Source organism: Lagenorhynchus albirostris, chromosome 12 (assembly GCF_949774975.1).
Source record: "Lagenorhynchus albirostris chromosome 12, mLagAlb1.1, whole genome shotgun sequence".
Taxonomy (NCBI): Eukaryota; Metazoa; Chordata; class Mammalia; order Artiodactyla; family Delphinidae; genus Lagenorhynchus; species Lagenorhynchus albirostris.
In genome coordinates, this window is record NC_083106.1 from 38,740,463 (window position 1) to 38,761,232 (window position 20,770).

General features: G+C 35.2%; 1 long non-coding RNA gene across 2 annotated transcripts; it reads right to left on the minus strand.

The window, feature by feature from the left end:
- Nucleotides 1-330: 330 nt before the first annotated feature.
- LOC132530737 (uncharacterized) lies at nt 331-16,345 on the minus strand. 2 transcript variants are annotated; one of them, XR_009543875.1, is made up of 3 exons: nt 16,175-16,345; nt 5,622-5,752; nt 331-426 (listed from the first exon to the last, which is right to left on the minus strand). It is a non-coding gene; the product is annotated as an uncharacterized LOC132530737 (long non-coding RNA). The 2 variants fall into 2 exon arrangements; XR_009543874.1 differs by lacking the exon at nt 331-426 and adding an exon at nt 3,767-3,836.
- Between the last annotated feature and the right edge of the window lie 4,425 nt (nt 16,346-20,770).

Sequence of the window (20,770 nt, forward strand, 5' to 3'; positions counted from 1 at the left end):
TCTTTTACTCACTGAGATGTTGGCATATAATGTTACATTAAATTATATAATATTCAGGTTAGGTAGATAAATCTTAGGTATCGTGAATTGCAGACTTACTCAATTTAAAATTTAAAATTAAAGACTAGAATGTGGCATAAACTGAGAATAAAACCTTTTGAAAATTGTAGCAGATTCACATTATGTCTGTTAAATAGTTACTTTTTTATTGCTATAATAAAAATTTATGCTTATTCATGGAAAGAGCTATTGTTCTCTTCTAGGTCTTTTTTCTTCAGAAACAAGGAGATGGTAATCATCATTATCAACCTTATCTTTGAAGATCAGGGACAGCAATAAATACAGTGTTCTTTACGTGAGGGTTAAAATCATCACAAATAATTTCTATTTTGTGATAGAGTAAGTGACCTTTTCAGTGACGTGAGTCTGTGGGAGAAAGAATAAAATACACATTTGTATATTAAAATTCTCAATTCCAACTATCTGATAACATTTCTTGTCAAACTATTCTAACAGTTTCTATTACTTTTGGGAATGTTTAAATAAAATCTTAACAAAAATAGAGAAAACGAGCTTTTCCCTTTCTCTATACTTTGTGCCAGAAGAACAAAGGTTTATATTGTACATTTCTGTTAGCAGGTACAAAGAGAATTTATAATGTGGCAGCTATCCAAGAGGAATATTCCCAAAGTTTGCTTAAAAAAAGTAATTTAAAAATAGTGTACATTTAAGCTACATTTAGAACGTTCTACAAGCTTAAAGGATGTTTGGAGTCAGGTTTTAAAAACAGTGGGATTTAGTGTAATAGGTTTGGCAACAAAATCATTGCAGTTCATACAACTGATGAATTGATGCAGACCTAGCTGACTAACACGTACCATGTGTTTGCTTTGGCAGAGAATTTGGAAAAATAATTTGGAGAAAAACTTATATTATTCAACAGATTTCACTTTTGTTGTTGTTTTGTGGGATTTTTAAAAATTTTCTAATCAGTCTTGCAAAGGTAGAGTTTGCAAAGATCTTCCCATTGATTGGAACCAGATTTGGGCCTTTCACAGAGAAAAAAAAAGATGAAGAGGATAATTCTACTTATTTCATATGTTTCTCTTAATTACCCACTGCTCAGAAATAGATTTATGACTAGTCATTTCTCAATTGATACCATGTTTATGAATTTATTCTGTCTAAAAAACAATGCTATAAAATGTCCCTTATCAACATTTCTAACGTAATCATGGCATGTAGAATCTTCTGTTTAAACTTTGATGGCCAAGAACAGCACTGTGTTTTGCAGTAATGTTTAAGTATGTTATTCTGAGACTTGTTAATTCATAGACTTACTTTTTAGGTTGTTGTTCAGACATAAGATTAAAGCTTGTTTCTTTTGTAAAGTAGGTTATTTGAATATTGCTAAAAGGTTTCAAAAGAGTTTGTTGGCTTATTAGAGTATTGGAATTCTCACTGTTTAGTAAAATCCTGAAATATTAATGATGGGATGAACTCAAGGCTGGAAAGAGCTCCGATTCCATTTTATGGGTTGAAAGTTGCTTCAGAGGCTATTCTGACCATTATAAGATACGTATGTTGAATATACTCCTAAATTGACTTCAGGAGCTAGACAAACTATTTTCCACTATAGATTAGCCTGAATTTCTGTGCCGTGTTGCTAAATCATGCAGTTCAGGAGATAATGAGATAGTTTCCTCAAAGAAGTATGAGCAATCCCTGAAGCTGGAGGCAGTGCAGTATAGCATATATAAATGTACAGTGCTATTACATAGGAAAGAGCTGCAGACTGATGAAGCAGGCAACTGATTTTCTAAAGTAAACACAAACATTATTTGAAGGTTACTCCACCTCTATTTTTTGGTGTCCTTGGACAAGTTGTTAACCACTGTGAAACTCAGCTGGACTTGTATAAAAATGTGGATACTGATACCTACTTTATTTCCAAGGTTGTTATAAAGATAAAAGAAACTATGTACTGTGTATTGCACTGGGTACATGGGATCCTTCTTTTCCTCCCACTAGACTGTAACCTTAAGAGTAGGACTGTGAGAATCTTTATGCAGTCATCAGCACGTACTCTTAGGTACTGAGAGAATATTCAAGGGAGGAGAATCTATAACTGCAAGGCAGTGGAAGAGGTGCCATTTATCTAATCGATACAACTTTCTGAGATTGGATTTATTATCTTTTATTAAAAGAAAACAGGATTAGAGAGTTAAACCCAAAGCCATATAGCTAGTGGTATGAGAAGAAGCTAGAATTCACAACAGGATGATCTGCCTTTCAAAGGCATGCCTTTCTAGAGCTTTCTAGTGGAAAGGGAGGACTGACTTTTTGAAGTCATAACTATATGCCATATGTTTTCAAGAGGCCTGTTCTCATTTAATTTTCAGAACAATACTATGAGAAAGACGTTATCTTTCCCATTTTACATGAGAAGAAACTCATACCCAGAGATTAAGTAACTTTCTTCAGGTCATACAACTAATAATTTAGCAAACAGTGATGCAAATCCAAAAAAACAGTCCAGTTCAAACCCCAAAAAAGTCCAAAAACAATAATACAACATGCTGCCTGGAGGTACAGGTTCAGCAAGATGAGAGGTCAGCACTTGGGGATAAATATTTGGGGAATGCGATTGGAATGTATGTTGAAGAAGAGGATGGGAGCAGAGATGAGAATCCAAGATTGAGCTTTTGGTGTGGGTGACAGGGAGCTCAATTTATATTTCATCTTCTTCCAAACCTCTAGACTCCTACTGTTGTGCAGAACTTTCTGTTCCCTGAACTTTCCATGCTTCTGTACCTTTGAGCATGTATTTTCCTCTGTCTAGAATTCCATTCACTCTTCTTTTTCTGGAAAACATCTCTTTAACTTAAAAAATGCAGTTCCAAATTTATTTTGCAAATCTCTTGCTGATCCAACCAATGGTGAATTGGATGCTCTTCTTTTGAGATCCTTTAGTCCAATATTGGCTCAGATACTTACCTCAGAAGCATCATTTTTATGACTCTGGAAGAATGAAATAGAGTTCCTGAGAACTGATGGTCCTGAAGATTTTCTAATCCTATATCTAATTGTGGATTTGATAATCCTGCAAGGTTATTCTAAATGTATAAGCTCCTTAGATTTTAGGACAAGGGAGAATTGAAAGCCTTACACACACACGCACACACACACAGGCAAGATCTGAAACCTTGGGTAGGGTTTCCAGAGATCCTCACCACTGCCCCCATACTGCATACGGTCTCTATCCCCATACTGCACGGTCTCTATCCTGATATCCCTCACCATGCTTTGTACATAATAAGCAATATGAACAACTGAAGTTCAGAGGAATTAGCACAATTACGTAAATTAAGGAGAAGTATGATCAAGATTAGAATGAACTAGACCTTTATGGTATGTGGGCCTTTGCTGGGAAACAGTGATTCTGTCACATTGATTTCCAAGTCCAACATCCTGTTTCCAATGCAATCTATCAACACCTTCACCATTATCTTTTTTTTAAAGAATTACTATTGTATTACAAATGTTTTCTTTTGGCTGTAAAATTTTGATTCAGCAGTAAAGTTAGATTTACTGACTGGGAGATCAAGGACTGTTTACTCTTTTCTCTGCTTCTTGCCAAGTCTGTAGTGTGTGGTAGAATAGAGCAGTAGATAATTATTGTTTTTCAACTACTATTATTTTTTCCAATCAAACATTTCATTGAGAGTCATGAATTTTACAAGTGAATTGATGACTAGTGCAAATATAGTGATAAATTCATTAACATTTATTTTATCTTCTCCATTCACTGAATTTCCCGTATGTACAATCAGGGTCTATTAAATTAAAAAAAAGAAGAAAGACCTATTAGGGACAGCAAAGCAAAACATGAAATGCAGAGTTAGCAACTAACTGGTAAATATAGAATTTTCAGGCAACAATAAAAGGCTTATTTGTCTATGTTCATTGTCCCTCCTCTCAGATATTTACTGGTCCCTTTACTTTGGGCTATATTGATCAAGGATAAAAGGGAAGCAGAGATCTGTGGCTTGATTTAATTATTGAAAATAAAAATATTTATCTTTGAAATATACCTTGGATCATGGTCTCATAGTATTGTGGACTGGTACTAATGCTGAAAATTCAAGACTATAGCTTTTGTGATTCTTGGTCAACAGTCAATGCTTGGCTTGGGCAGTAAAGTCCTAAAAAGTGGGCTTGTTAATTAACAAATACATCTAAGTTGGATGAACAGAACAGTTTCAAAATGTGTCTTTGGCATTTCTGCATTATTTTTTAAACCCACAAAATGTAGATTTTTATCTCTAACTTCTGTTCACTCACTTGTGGCTACTTTAGGAAGTAGTTTTTCTTTTCTTTACTTCCTCAGTGAGAGCTGCAAGATCATTGTTGGTGCAACTCGGCCACTGCTTAACAGAAGCAGCTTGTTTATATTACTTCCTGTATTTTTTTAAGACCAGCGTTTGGTATCCCTTAAGAATTTCTCAATGCTTTCTGTCTTAGGGATTTTTTTTTTCTGGAGGAATAAGTCAGGGACTCAATTAGGCTAATAATTTCTTACCCATGAGGACATAACGAATTTATTCTCCACTCAATAGCCTTTGGAGAAAATTACTCAGTATTTAGAAGGGGGGAAAATCAGGCTATAAGAAATCCTTTCTTTGAGACTATATTTCACAGATTCTTGCCTTAAAAAATCCATTTCGATACTTTTAAATAATACTCCATGTGATGAGTTAAGGCTCTCTATTTAAATCTACCTGTTCTTTTAGGAATGAGAGGTATTAAAAATTCTAGTTTGGCTGAGTAAAGAAATGTTAATGATCTGTCTAGCAGTTGAATTTAAGCATACTACCTTGCGATTATGCTGCCAAAACAAATGAAAATTCATTGCCTGCTATTGGAACCAATTTAGTTAGGTAACACTTCATTTTTCGGGCATCGTCAGGGGAATGAGTTATTCCACTTAAGTGAATTTTCCACATAAATGCTTCAGAATTATCTTTTTAAAACAGAAATCAAGGCATGTTGGTTTCTTATTGAAATCCTTCAGTGACTGCCCATTGTCTAAAGAATAATGCATTGCTTTATAATCTACCATTCCAGTTTCCTCTCCCTTCAATTCCCCTACCACCTGTGATCCACTTTAATTTGTTCACCATTCTCTAGACCTATCATGCTCTTTTAACTTTTTGATTCCCAGATGCTGTTCCATGTGGTCATGACTCCTCAACAATTTACTAGATCTCTTCTCTCTGCTTCCAGGGCCACAGTAAGTTTCCAGTATGGAAGCCATACCATATGGTGATTTTTAATTTCTATGTTAGCTTCCCTCACTAAATTGGGACCTAACAGTGGTCAGGGAACACACCCCTCGCCACCTTTATTTTTTAATCTTCGTATCTTTAGAGACTCATTTAGTGCCTGAAAAACAGTGTTATTATATTTATTTCCTGTGGGAGCTGTAACAAATTGCCAAAAACTGGGTGGCATAAAATGAAATTTATTCTCTCATAGTTTTAGTTTCTAGAAATCAGAAATTGAGGTGTCAGCAGGGTCATGGTCCCTCCAGAGACTCCAGGGGAGAATCTGTTCCATACCTCTTTCAGCTTCTGGTGTGTATCAGAAATCCTTGGCATTCCTTAGTTTGTAACCACAGCACTTTATCTTTGCCACCATCTTTACATCACCTTCTCCTATGTGCATCTGTTTCAAAACTCCATCCACCTTTCTAAGGAAGTACATACGATTTCACTTAGGGCTCACCTGGATAATACAGGAGAAGTTCTTCCTCTCAACATCCTTAACTGAATCACATTATTAGCCATATAAGGTATACACAGGTCCTAGGCATTAGAACATGGAAACATCTTTGGGGGCCATTATCAGTCTATCACAGATACTTAATGTATTTTAAACTGAATTACCCATTCAAATGCTAAAACTTTCCAAATATAAAAACATTAAAAAAAACTACTAACTCATATCTCATGCTTAATTGCTTCCTTAATTAGAACATAGTATTCAAACCATATTTTCATATTTTCTTGATACTAGTGTTTTCTGATTTTCAAAATAAACTATACTTTCAGTCATGGATTAATTTTAGGCTTCTAAAGTATTTAGGAAAACTCTTTCACTGCTCTCCAAATAGATTCAGACTGCAGTAGTTATTGAGTATCTACGTAATGAAGAGCTATACATGCAAATAATATTCAGTTCTTTCTTCAAAGAAGTTACTGATTAATGTGGAAAATAGACATGGAAGCAGACCTATATCAATAAAATATGCAACTTTTGTGTGGCTAAACGTTAATAAAACCATTCAGCTTTATGTATGAGCAGTTGACATTTGGTTAACTTTCTCTGTTCCCCTGGAAACCTGGTAAAAGCAACATATCAACTTTATTTTTGATAACGTTGGTTGTGGTAAAAATTGATTGATTAGCAAATTCCATCTAGACTTGGAAGAAGTATGAATTAGCCATATTAAGAATAAATGAGGGGATATATGTATACATATAGCTGATTCACTTTGCTGTATAGCAGAAACTAACACCATTGTAAAGCAATTATACTCCAATAAAGATGTTAAAAAAAATAAAAGAGAAAAAAATAAAGAATAAATGAACTATAAATAATTGAAGAGGATGCCGTAACAAGATTGCCAGGAAGTGCTAAGGGCCTAGCTGGGGTTGGAGATGAGAATTCATGGTTGATCTAAGCTATATAGTCATGTGATTTTTCTCCAGCAAGACCTGGTCATCCAAGTACAGGAAAAGGCAAGATGAGTTTGTAGTATTCTTCAAGGTCAGAGTTTTGCCTGGTTAGTTTTAGTGGAATAATTTGGGTACTAGGAACTTAGAAATGCTGGCTAGAGAAATTCTGGTGATAAACCATGGGCTCTAGGGAATGAAAAGTAGATAGAAAAGGATTGATAAATTAGAAGGAAATGGAGGCCTCAAGGGCCTTTGCCCTTCTCAGTGGTAGAAAGATGTTGTCAACAAGGGCATGAGAAACTGAAAGGAAAAGAAATAGTGTTTGAGGAAGAGTTGTTTGAAAGAAACCAAACAGGGAACTATTCCCTGTGGTGACAAGGATGTGCACTGGGAGGCGGTGACTGAAGCAGAGAGTAGGTTGAAGGTGGCTGAAGCTAAGAGGTTCAGAAATTATAATGCTATTGTGTAGTTGGATAATATGACTAGATGTTGAGATGACTCACAATAAAAAAAGCACTTGGGGTGGAGACAAGACTGAGTCAAATGGCAAATTTCCAAAGAATAGGAAGAGTTGCTCAGTGTCAGCAGATGATAGCAGCCAGGAGGAAGAAAGAGACTCAGAAAACAATGAGTTATTCAATGGTTGCACAAGGATACTTAGCATAGCATTTTGGTAATTAAAAAAAAAGGAGAGAGAATTTTAATGTCCATTAATAGAGACTGGTTAAATTATGGTGCAGCCATATTGTAGAATCCATATTGTAGAATCCACTTAAGATTGAAGTGGATCTGTTTCTACAGATGTGGATGGATGTCAATAACACATTGTTGGGTGATTAAAGTTGTAGAACAATGTATGTATTTTAAATAAAATCTTTGTGTATATGTACTTGTGTGTATAGAAAATGTCTGGAAAACACCCCAGAATTCTAATGTGATTACTTTTGGAGAATGGGACTTGAAGTGGGGAAGATATCCTTTTGTACTTTACATATTTTGTATTTTTCAAAGCTTGTATCATTTTTTGTAATTAGCAATTTGAATAAACTTTGAGAAAGTAAAAAAAAGAAAAAGTGAACAAACTAACCAGAAATCTATTCTTTCATATAAAAATCTGGAGAAGCTCAGATTGACTAAATCTTTCTATTTAAAATAAATAATAGCCACCAAAAAAATCCACAATGAGTTATTATGTAGAGATGGAAGAGAACTGAAGGGCTGGGAGAGAAGCAATGCTCTCTCTAGGCTCTGAGGTGGCTGATGGGTAGGAGAAGAGACACTTTGCACTAGAGCAGTGGCATTGTGGGAGAGGAGGCTTTGTTCATAATAGTGAAGTAGAAAAAGCACTTTCAGACGGGAATGGTGAGTGTTTACAATGGACAGAGATTCCAGAAAGCCCTGTGACATGAATTTGGGTTGCAAGAGAAGAGCAGTAGGGAGAAAGGCAATTAATTGTGCAGAAGATGTAAAGAAAGCATAAGGTAGTTAGGTGATGATCCATTTTTTCAAAAGGCTATGTTCAGGAAAAAGCAGTGACCAAAATTAACAGAGGAAAGATGCATGCATGGAATTGATGACCTGAAATATCCCAACTTTGAAGCCAATCATTTGGGTGTAGGGCCCTCAGAGGTAACTGGCTTGGTTTTAGCAGAGCAGATGAGAAATATCACAAGGTGGTGAAGGACCAACCTCAGCTGCAGGGGATTGGTGAGGATTTGACACATCAGTCACTTCTTACTGCTGTCGGGGTAAAAAGATGTTTTTTTATGGTAAGTTGTATCATCTTGAAATCTACTGCTTTTTAATCTGAGACTGGAATTGGATAAAATTTTTTTTTCTAGAATCAGACAACTTCTGTTCAGTATAATTTTTTTTTTTTTAAAGAAGATGTTGGGGGTAGGAGTTTATTAATTAATTTATTTATTTTTGCTGTGTTGGGTCTTCGTTTCTGTGCGAGGGCTTTCTCTAGTTGTGGCAAGCGGGGGCCACTCTTCATCGCGGTGCACGGGCCTCTCACCATCGTGGCCTCTCTTGTTGCGGAGCACAGGCTCCAAACGCGCAGTCTCAGTAGTTGTGGCTCATGGGCCTTGTTGCTCCGCGGCATGTGGGATCCTCCCAGACCAGGGCTCAAACCCGTGTCCCCTGAATTAGCAGGCGGATTCTCAACCACTGCGCCACCAGGGAAGCCCCCCAGTATAATTCTTTTAAAAAAATCCTTACTCTCTTTCTGGTTTTCTTCCTATGATTTTAGTGTATTGGATAGATAAGATGTTTTCATATTAAGATTTTAGAAGATAAAGTCTAGTTTCTTTTGTAACATGCTGCATAATTTTCCCCTTATATATTGAAAATAAAGATTTTCATTATTAAATTGGTAGATGAAATTATTTAATTATTGCTTAATATTTTTTTAAATGTTAAAAATTACCTGCTCAAGGTAAAGTTCTTAGTTTGTGGGAGGAAGTAGTGAGTCAAGCACTCATTAGTTTTAGGGCTAAAATCTAATTATTTATCCATGTTTTATTAACAATATAACCTTGAGTTTTTCTTTTTTTTCTACTTCTCTAATCTTTTCAGCTGGGAAAAGTCAAGCCCAGGAATCATATATCTGTGACTTGGGCTGTTCTATTCTAATATCCTATCTCAGAGACTCAAAAACACTTGTATCCCTTTGACATATTTATATTCTTCCAATTTAGAAGAGTAATAATAACTTTTAGGTCCAGCATTTCCAGCATTTTGCAATTTGATGGTTTAGAACATTTGGTTTAGACTTAAGGACTTTCCACACTTGCAGAGATATTCTCTTCCTTGTAGATCATTAAAGATAGTTTTCTTTGACCTGAGTTAATTTCCCCAGATAATCTCATTATATTCTTGGCACCATAAATTCATAACTTAAATTGTGCTAACTAAAAGCTGTGGTATTTAATATTTTCAGTAGACCTACTTACTTTTGTCTCCTGTATGCCTTACATTGACTTTCTCACTCCAGGTATGTTAAGGATAAGTGATAAATGTAATACTGAGATTATAAAATACTTCCAAACCTATCACGATTTTTCAAGAAAACGTCTTGACAGTAAAGGTCACATTTCTTTTATTAATTATAGAACTCCCCCTTCAGTTTTACTGAGGAATAATTGACAAATGTATATGTAAAATGTGATGATTTATATACGTATACATCATGGGATGATTACTAAAATCAAGATAATTAACATATCCATCACTTCATGTAGTTAACTATTTTTTGTGTGATGAGATTATTTAAGATCTATCATAAGCAACTTTCAAGTATACAATATTATTATCTATATTCTTATAGCTAATATATTATCTATTAACTATAATATTATTTACTAGTCACCAGCAGACTGTACGTTAGATTCTCAGAACTTATTTGTCTTGTAATTGAAACTTTATACCCTTTGACCTACATTTCCCCATTTCCCCTTGCTCCCAGGCCCTGGCAATCACCCTTATGTTTCTATGAAATTTGCTTTTTCTTTTCTTTATTATTTTTTTTAGATTCCACATATAAGTGATATCATACAGTATTCATCTTTTTTCTGTCTCACATTTTATTTAGCATAAGGCCCTGCAGTTTCATCCATGTTGTCACAAATGGCAGGATCTCCTTTTTTTTTTTTATAGCTGAGTAATATTCCATTTTATATCTACACCACATTTTCTTTATCCATTCATCCATCAGAGGACATTTAGGTTGTTACCATATAGTACTGGCTGTTGTGAATAATACTACAATGAACATGGGAAGGCAGATATCTCTTTGAGGTACTGATTTCATTTCCTTTGGATATATATCCAGGAGTAGGATTTCTGGAATATATAGTAGTTCTATTTTTAATTTTTTGAGGAACTGCCATACTACTGTTTTCCATAATGGCTGTGCCAATTTACATTCCCACCAAAAGTGTGTAAGAGTTCCCTTTTCTTCACATCCTTGCCAACATTTATTCTCATTGAATATATATATATATATATATATAAACTGAAACAATCCTAAAAAAGTAATTAAAACCTGTCTTTTCTTTGCACTTGTACAGTAGATTTAGGGCAAAAAAAGCCAGGAAACTGACAATAGCCCTTGAAGTATCTTACATGAATAATTTTCCATATATGATAAGTTTTAAAATGAAATGTTTACATTTGTGATCTTTAAAGCAGACTAGTATAGGAAATCTCTTTAATTCTACTAAAAGTTTGGAAACAAATATATTTAATTTTTAAATTTCTTTCCAAACTATATTAGTGTATTTAATTAAAATAATTTCAGTTTTTTAGGCAACAAATTATAACCAAGAAAATGGACTACATTTTTCTTCATTTTTATTTCTCTCTCTTTTATATGTTTTTCTATGCAAGCATGATTATTAAACATGAAAAAGTTAAAGTTACTTGAATCAAAAATAATCTTTTCTCACTTGTTATATCAATTTTATGAAGTTAAATGAGAATTATTCTCTGTTCCACACAAAGTTTGAAGAGAAGCCGTTATTGCTCCTGCTATCTCAGACCTGGAAAAAGTTTATTATGATCAAAACTTTAAATTAAATCGAGAGAATACAATGACTCATAAGTAGATAAAAATGATGTCCCTTAGCTTATTCTTAAAGTTATTCTTAGAAATTTATTGGAATTATATATATATGTATATATATTTATACATTTCTTTTAAATAGTGATGTTATCAGATTTAACTATAACTTTTATTATGGAAATGAGTGCAATATAATATGGCAGATGATATTACCTTTTTATAAGAAATGATTACAGGATTCGAATATAACAGACTCTGAGATGACTTGCCGGAGTGCAAATGCATAAAGATGATATTCTCCCAAATAATACAGTGCCTTAAAACAGCTTTCCTAAGACCATGCAAGTGTTTAGCTATCTAGTGACTAGGGATTTAACAAGAAAAGGGTAATGTCTTTGATTTCAAACTGGTTTGGATCTAATTTAATTGAGTTGTTTAATAATGTTTTCTTTTAAATAGGAGGGGACATTTTCTCTGCAAATTCTAATCCTTTGGCTCTGCTATCATGTAGGATCTGCTATTAAGCTAGCTTGACATTTCACTTCTAATTCCTGGGCAAAGATTGCAGCAGTTTAGCTTGTGCAGAAAGGCACATGTTTTTTCGCTGTTGACATTTCACTTGATCATTTACTATCTCTTTGAAAAAGTGACCTCCCAGCTTTGCTCTTTATCTCTTCTCTCTGTCAGTTTCTACCTCTCTCAGTCTCTGTCCTCTGGAAACCCTTTCATCAAGCACAGCCCTGCCCAGCTAGCAAGCTAATTCTAATCTGAGCAAGAAGTGCATTAAAACTTATAAATCCACCAAGCCTGGAATTATTCCTGCTATTATCTGGGGCTTCAAACTAAACTGCACAATCTTTGCCCCAGAGGGAGACATTACCTTTATTATTCTGGTCAGGAAACAAATCTGCCCCTGCACCGGAGACACTAACTTCCTGAGTGCTCAGTAAGTTGAATGGAGCTTGTCCTTACAGATGGACTTAATTCATACAACTGATTTTCTGCTTAGATTTTCCTGTCTAGGATAAATTTCTGCCCCAAGCATACTCTCCTTGACTGGAGCCCTTACATCTTACCTAATTTTGCTAATCTTCTTCACCAAGATGCTAGTCTTTTCCTTTCTCCCAATCATCTCTGCCTTATGTCCTGTTGTGAATGGGCTGATGACATGGACCCCAGACCCCAAGGACTGCATTTGAATCAGACTTAGATATGAATATATGCAAACATGCACCACGTACAACTTCATCACACCTCTTTGGGCTTTTGTCAGACTGTCCAGTAAACCTCACAATCTAATTTATTTAGATTTTTTCCTCAGATACCGTTGCTGGGGGGCAATTCTTCATAGCATTTCTATATGACTGTGACAGCTTTTGTTCCATGCTATCTTTTAAAGGTTGTTTGTATATCAGACAGTCTTAGAAGATAGAGTCTCAATATACCCTGTAGAGGTAGAGGGCAGATTTGTGTCCTGAACAGGATAGTAAAAATTTTATCTCCCTCTTGGACAAACAATGACACTGTTATCTGGCATCACTCTTTTTAAGACAATATTTTCCTGAACTCGAGGTTCAACAAACCCAACTGTCTGCCCAGCATCCACCAGGGCCTCTCTAAACTGCCCTATGGTGTTTGGGGGTGGGGGGAGAACTGACTTAAACATGAAACTCGTGTTTCTTGCTGTGCTGTGAGTGAAAAAGCTCTTTGTCTTTGACCCAGGAGTATCATGTCTTCTGCTAGCATGTGTGAAAACTGAGAAAGGCTAAAATCTCAGACTCTTCACAGGTTTTGCAACTATTCACCCCTTTTTCTGTGGAGTGGAAAGAATGCAGACTTTAGAGTAAATTGTACCAGAATTCAAATTCAGTCACTTAGCTGCTTTGTGATCTCATACAAATTAATAAGCCCTGTCAGTCTCCTCATTCATAACATGAGCTAACGTTGTTAAGGATTAGAAAGTGCATGTATATAGAAATGTATATGTGTATACAGCTTTGCATATTTCATGGATCATAGAGGTAAGGATTGAAGCCAGGACATCTGGTTCTCAAAGCCACGTTCTTTCCACTGTGCCACATGGATCTGATAGGAAATACCATTTGCTATATTGACTAACCCTCTTTTCTTTCTCCTGTTTCACTAATTTCAGACATAACTATTAAAAATACACTTCACTGTTTCTAGTTAATTTTTCACTAGATATTTTCAGAGAAAAGGAGGTATTTATATAAATTTGGAAGTATTGGTTGAATTGAGGATCTTGCTTCCTGGAAAATGACATTTTGTATGCATTATACATTTCCCCTTAAAATTTAAAGAGCTGTAATCCTTTAAAAACTTCACCTCTTCCTCTTCTGTTGTATTACAGATGATATCCAGACAGATTTTGCATTTAACTTTTACTGGTTGAAATTTTCAAAGTACTGTTCTGCTCTTGCCAAATTATTCCCACTTTGCAATCATTCACTTAGCCCTAAAAGCTCCTCAAACCTACAAAGCTGATCAGATATGTTGTGTGACTAATTGAACCTCTTAAAACATAGTAATATTTTTAGAGAAAACTCTTGCACTTCTTCTCAGGAAGTCATGTATTCCATACAGTTGCATATCATTAGTATGATGCCATTTTAGAGACATGTGAAAAAATTAATTAGATTATTTATTCTACATTAAGGTATATCATACCTACAATAAAGATCAAATTAGAAGTGTTTATATCATCTATTTTATTTAACATGGGTCTCCTTTAGAGTCCTGTTCAGTTAGTACCCTCCCTGCTGCATCTCAGTCTTCTCTTTCAATGAAAGTTATGAAGGCAGCATTTGCCTTTCCTTAAATTATTAAACTCCTTTCTTTATTCAAGGAATTTTTGAAATCTCATTTCCCTGTCTGGCTATGGCTTGGGAAAGTAAGTGTGTTTCCTTAGTTTGTCCCTAACTAAATAAATATGCAATTTCTTATGATTTCTGTAACTGTCCTACCATATGCATTTAGATATGAAAAATACAGAGATATTTATCTGTCAATTCACATTATGATTCTGTTTCAATAATTTGCATAATGCTTAGCTCCATTATATCACTACTCTTTTGAATTTAATGATTGCTAAGTGGCTGAAATAATGTTCACTTAATTTCATGTTTATTTATTTGCAAACTGCCTATTCCAAAACACGATTAATGTTATCTATAAAAATATATATACTATAACTAAATATTAAATAAATAATAAATAAGAAAATTGGGGCAAACAGAAAAGAGCCACATATCTGGCTATAAGATTTCACGCAAACAAAGCAAATTGAGCATTAGGATTCCTGTTCAATTAAATGTCCATGAAATAATAAAAAAAAATTTTCTCATTACAAAAGTAATTTTTTCTTCTTAAATATGAACTGTACAATGTAATTAACAATGTTCTCAGCCAAATATTTATGCCAGCTGTCTTAGTCTTCTCTGGATGCCATAACAAAATGCAACATACTGGGTGGCTTAAACAACAGGAATTTATTTCTCAGTTATGGAGGGTGGGAAGTCCAAGATGAAGGTGCTGATTCAGTTCCAGGGGAAGATTCTCTTCCTGGCTTACACAGGGCTGCCTTCTTGCTGTGTCCTCTCTTAGCGAGAGTTCTGGTGTCTCTTCCTCTTCTTTTAGGGTCACTATTGGATTAGGGTCCTACCCTTATGACCTCACTTAACATTTACCATCTTCTAACAGGCTTTGTCTACAAATATAGTCATACTGGGAGGTTGGGGCTTAACATACGAATTTTGGAGGGACACAAACATTCAGGACACAACAGCTATAGCAATATTTCATAAGACCATTTCTTATAAAATCGTTAAGTATAGGCCAAAGACAGTATCCCGAGTACATTTGGGTAAATGCACAACTGGTGTTCATTTTGATAATAGCTAAATCTGAATTTGAAAACAACATAAATATTTACTAGCAGGATATGAACTAAAGAAATTTTGATATTTTCATACAATAAATTTTATGTAAATATTGACTCTATTTTCAGAGAATCCTTAATTAGGTGGGTAATCATGAAATGAATGTTAGTGAAAGAGTGAGGATACAATCTGTTTCTGTCTTCCATATCCCAACTGTAGTAATGTGTAGAGGAAACACAAGAACAAAAGATTAACAGTGATTAACTCTGGGAAGAGAAATCTGAAGTGATTTTTATTTTCTTCTTTATACTTATAAAAAAAAGTTTCCACTTACAGTGATTACACATAATGTTTATATAATCAGTGATGGAAAACAGTAGATGTTAAGAAACAAATCATCTGACTTCTGACCATGAAAGAAATCCAACTACTGGCACAACATTTAAGGCACCATGACCTATTTCTAATCATCCTTTCTGCCTTTCCTTTCTCTTCATAGCTCCCATCCCCTGGTCAAACTAAATTTCTTGCTGTTAGATGAATAGCTATTCATGCTTCTTTAACCTCTGTGCTCATGCTATTAGCTCTGCTTCCACCGCTAACTCTGCCCCTCACCTCTAACTGTTAAATTCTATCTAGTGATAATCTCCTCACTCTTCACCAACTGAATGAATTGTCTTTACTTCCCTAAACTCCCCTTGAACACATCCTTCCTACAAACTTCCAGGTTACTTTTGGCTTTTTATAGCAGTAATCAACTTACAAGAAAACAGTATTCATATAAGTGAGTTTTTTCTTCCTTTAAACTCATAGTTCCTTAAGATCAATCTTTTCCTACTCATTTTGTATCCTTCCTGGTGGTGCTCAGCATAGATATAGCAGATGTTTCAATTATCTACTGCGCTGCATGACAAACCATCCAAAACTTAGTGACTTAATAACAGCAACTGTTTTATTTCTTTAGGACTTACCTGATCAGTTCTACTGCTCCACATCATGTTGGCTAGGACTGCAGTCACCTGAGGATTCAAATGGGCTGGAATAGACAAGATGGCTCACTCAAAACTTGGTCATTGATCCTGGCTGTAGGCTGAAAGCTCAGCGGGGCTGGTCTACCCGAATATCCTGGGCTCCTCACAGCATTGTGGCTGGATTGCAAAAGGAAGCATGCCAAGAACAAGAATTAATGTTCTGAGTCAGAAAACAAGAACTGCCAGTCCTCTTAAAGGCCAGGTCTGGAATTGTCACAGCGCATTTCTACCACGTTCTATTGGTTGAGGTAGTCAGAGATCCGGCCTAGATTCAAGGAATGGAGAAATAAGTGCTACCTCTCAATGAAATAGGTGACCAAGGACTTGCAGCCATTTTGAATGACCACAGCAGGTAAGCATGTTCATTTATTCAGCCAATACTATGGAGCACCTATTATGAACATTATTTTAGGCACTGAGGTTAGAGCAATAAGAAAAAAAAAAAAAAACGAGAGAAAAACCAAACAGGCAAAACTCCCTGCTCATTGTGAATTTTTACCAAGAAAAGAAAGAAAATAAAAAGTAAAATATATAATACATTAGAAGATGATAAGTACTATGAGTGAGGTGACCTTGTTACAGTGTACCCATTGCCTATTTGTCCCCGTGTAAATATTAATAGCATCATTTTCCACTCTGAAAAGTATCTTGATTTGGACAAAAATTTATTTGGCCATCCTAACTGTGGTGAAAAATGAAGCAGAGAAAGGCATAGGGAGTGTAGGGTATTGGAGTCTACGTTTACAAATAAGATGATCAATAAAACCATCACTGAGAAAGTGACATGTGAGTAAAGATCTAAAAGAGGTAGGGGAGCAAAGTGTGTGAATATATTTATGTGCTTAAGCCCAGTGAAAATTTGCAATTTATGTATGCAAATGAAGAAAATAATTTTTGTTGTACTTTGTAGATAAAATTTTCAGCCTTTTGCTTCTTCTAAATTAGTATGCTCTGCAACTAATTTGATTAATTCAAGGTACTCAAGTCCCCCTAATTCTTATTTGTTTCTGGAAGTAAATTTGCATGTTACATGAAACTCACTTTCGTATTGGAACAGCTTCTGAAATGAATTAAATTCAATTTGGGCACATGCTTCCTTAACCAAAAGTGAAAAAAGACACCAAAGGAGCTACTTCTAAAAGCCACTTGTCGATTTTGCAGCATATGCTATTTGGAGAAAATTATGAAATATTAATGTTGTTCACCAGGGGGTGCTATAGTCAAATGAAGTACAGCAGCACAGACCAACCTTCAGGTATTCCCAAGAGCTTAGACTTTGGAAACATAATTTTTAAAATGTTCTCCTTTTTTCATTTTTCTTTCCTTCTTTTCCATTCTCCTCATATTACCTCCAACTCTACAAAATGTATCACTTTAATGATGCTTTATGTCAGCTAATATTAAAATCTGTTGAGATCACTTGAGCCATAACTACTGATAGCAACCATGAATCATAAGCACATAAGTAATTCACAAAATGATGCAGGTATATCTAAGCAAGTATGATGTGCTGAAATACATTTCCTGCCTAAAAATTACCTTCATGTTTTTACCGTGGAAAACACTAACATCTGGTTATTACACAATGTCCTCTAAATGAATAAATACATAATTATACAAATAAATAGATTTATGATGATGATAGTGTGCCTTTTGTCCATGGGACTCAAAGTTTATATTCAAATGGGAGAATAAAAAGAATCATTGCACCATAAATTACGATAAATTATGAACCAGTTAAGTTACCTTTCCCATAAGCCAGGATGACCTGGTTTTACTGCCCATAAGTGTAAATAATAATAGTACTTATCTCAATAGGTTGTTTTGTGGATTATATAGGTAATCCACGTGAGACCTCTAACACAGTGCCCGGCACATAGTAAGTCATTATTGTTGTTTTTTGCAGATCTAGAGTTGGACTATCTGGGTTCAAATCCTGCTATACCACTTAATATCTGAGTAACATTGCTTAGGTTATTTAATCCTTGTGTACCTCTTTTTTAAAAAAATTAAAATAGTGATAACCATAGCGTTTATCTCAGATTTATTGAGATATTTAAATGAAACAATACACATAAAGCATTTATCACAGGGCCTTTCTCAGTATACGCTCCATGATTATTATTACCAACTGGCTGTACCATTTGATCAACTACAACATCTTCTGTATTTCCCAGACTTTACTGTTCCTTTAAAATACCCAGCCATGTTCTGCTTGATTTCTCTGATGCTGACTTTTCTTTCCTTGGCCTAAATTGTCTTTTCTTTGGTCTAAATTGTCTTTTCTTTGCTTACCCACATTTGGGTTCCCTTTCCAACCAAGTGATATGCTATCTGCCATTTGATCTTCAGGCATGGATGTTACCCAAGTGTCCTTGGACAGCTTCAACAGTCCTTTCATGTGGTACTGAAACATCTTCATTTCAATTCTTTACTGCCCTTTTTCCTAATTATCAAATAAATCATTTCCATTAAAAAATGATTTGGAAAGCTCACAGATGCACAGATGCACGATTGAGTAGAAAAAAGGCAACCATTATATTAAGAGCATGCGTGGATTTGGTTCTGCCACTTGCTAACTGTAAGGTTTTGGATCACATGCTCTTTGGAAAGCCCGGGGCCCCTCCCAAGTGTCATGGTCACTTCAGGCTCCAGCTTACCACCTTCAGCAGATTCTCATTTGAAGTTCTTCTTTGTACCTATCCGAGCTTCGACCCATAGGTGAAATCAGTATCTATCTTTGTGTTTCTCCCAAATACCCTTCTCTTATAAGGACTTTGCTTGTGTGAGACTCTAAGTGAAGGTCTTAGAGGACCAAACCGAGTTTACTTCGGCGAAGCTAAAGTAAATCCTAAAATTGACTATTAGAGATTCTTATTCTTTAAAGTTTCTGGGTGATTTCCTTATGTTATTTGGCTCTATCTCCTACTACTTTTCCTCCCTTCCCTTCTCAATCTTATTTCTCCCATGAGAGAAAGAAAACAAGTTCTCCCACTCTCTCTGGCAGAATAACTTGACTCTCATCAAACATATTGAGTTTTCTATTTCACACTACTTTTCCCATATAAATCAAAAACCTTGTGAACAACATGTTAATGGCTACATATTATTCCATAATATTGAAATACATCATGTTCTTAATCAGCAATGGTTTGGACATTAAAATGTTTCATGTTTTTTACTAGTATAAATCAATCTGAAGTTAACACTTCTTTGTGAATACATTTTTGCTCACATCTCAGATTATTTCGAGAATACTTAGTTTAGTGTTTACTCATTAAAAGCTTGATAAAAATAATTTTTTTGCTGAAGAAATATTCTTAATTTAATAAAATACAATTATTAAAAACTTGGAAAAATTTAAGAGCATTTTATTATTTTTTTCTTACCTTTCATTTCAAAATCAGTTCCCACCTGTGTTGGTATTTCCTGAAAAATTGGCTTATTTTATATGTCATCTGTGGAAGTTTGCACTACCTGTGGTGATCATAAAACAGTAGGTACTATTAGCATATACAAAACACTGTATTGTTTTCCTATCTTCCTTGCGTATTATTATCTTGCCTCTTTTGGGATAATACATATTTCAACCCACAACTCATTTAGTCCCCCAGTCAAGCATCATTCCCCATCCCCCAGCTCTGTCTCCAGGAGCAAGAAAGCCTTTCCCACTGTCCTTCACCAAGGGCTGCAGTAGCAGTGGACTTACTGGACAGGACACTTCCCTTTCCTCTTCCACAGGAGCCTAAGGAAGGGTATTTACACCCAGTAGTAGTAATGGAGCATCATTGCGTGGCTGGGGCAGGCTGTGAGTGGAGGACAGGGGGAGGGGCCTCCTACCTGCTAACGCTGCATTCCTGTTAATGCTCAAGAGGACTGGGGATAGTGGTAGAGTTCTACTTGAAGTGACTGGAAAGTTCCCTATGCTAGTTTGCAAAAGTTGGTAGAGTTGAACACTCTTGCATTGTCTTTGGGGAATAATTTCCCCTGATTGACAATAGCCTGATATCTAGAAGATGATTCTTTCCAACTGTCACAGTATAGGGTAAAAATGGCACTGAAATGGCAAAAGGTAAATTATACTAATAATTAAGGTGTGATACAAGTGAAGTTGTTTCTATCTGTTGGCAAATAGCTTGTTTCACTTCTATTGCCCTTTTTTTCCATTCTGTACCCTGTATTTAAAGAAATAAGAAGGCAATAGGAAATAATTCTAATTTCCAATCCAAATGTAGTACCACATAAGGGCTGCTATGAATACATGCTTTTTGCATTCTCCTTAGGCACACAGAAGGAGTCATTCTTCCTTGTACTCCATTTTGTCTAGGTGGTACATAGAATGTTAAAAAGACCAGGGATTCAGATCCCTGAAGACCTTCTACATTCAATTAATTGTGTACACTGGAATGAGCACATGAGAAGAATAACATGATTTCTCAGACCTTTCACAGTATGTGTAGATGAATGGTGTTCAATAGGCAATACTGTTAACTTCTCAACAACTCCCCCAAGGGTCTCTTCCGTGCTGGCCTTTTC